Raw genomic sequence first — 490 nt, 5'->3', positions numbered from 1 at the left:
CTCGCTGCGGTGCCGGACCTCCACCCGCCCTTGCAGGACGTGGCCGCAGAGTTGCCTCAGGAGCACAGGCGTGCACACGACCCACTGGGTTTTCAAGCTGCCGGGGCCAGGATTCAAACCGTGGTCAACCACATGGGAGACAGGTCCCTTTAACCACTAGGCGCGGGCCGGACCACTGCACTTCGCCACACTTGTCCATACCTCACCCTTCTTTAGAAAACGAGGCCGCTCCGTGTCCCTGCCTCGCAGGCCTGTCTGCAGGACTGACATGGGTCTCAATGGCATCCTCGCGGGGACTCGAGCTCCGGCTCCTGCCCAGGGGAGGCCGCCCAGGACAGGACAGTAAAGAAAACCTTCTTCCCTTCCAATTCCACAAACTCGGAATTCTGAAATCAATACTCACATGGAGGCGCTTTCCTGCCCTTGCCCCCGAGGCTCGGGGCTCAGCATACAGCAGAAGAGACCTGGAAGGGCGCCTCGTGACCCCCAC

Source organism: Tupaia chinensis, unplaced genomic scaffold (assembly GCF_000334495.1).
Source record: "Tupaia chinensis unplaced genomic scaffold, TupChi_1.0 Scaffold000159_1, whole genome shotgun sequence".
NCBI lineage: Eukaryota > Metazoa > Chordata > Mammalia > Scandentia > Tupaiidae > Tupaia > Tupaia belangeri.
Note: the sequence above shows the minus strand (reverse complement) of the source record.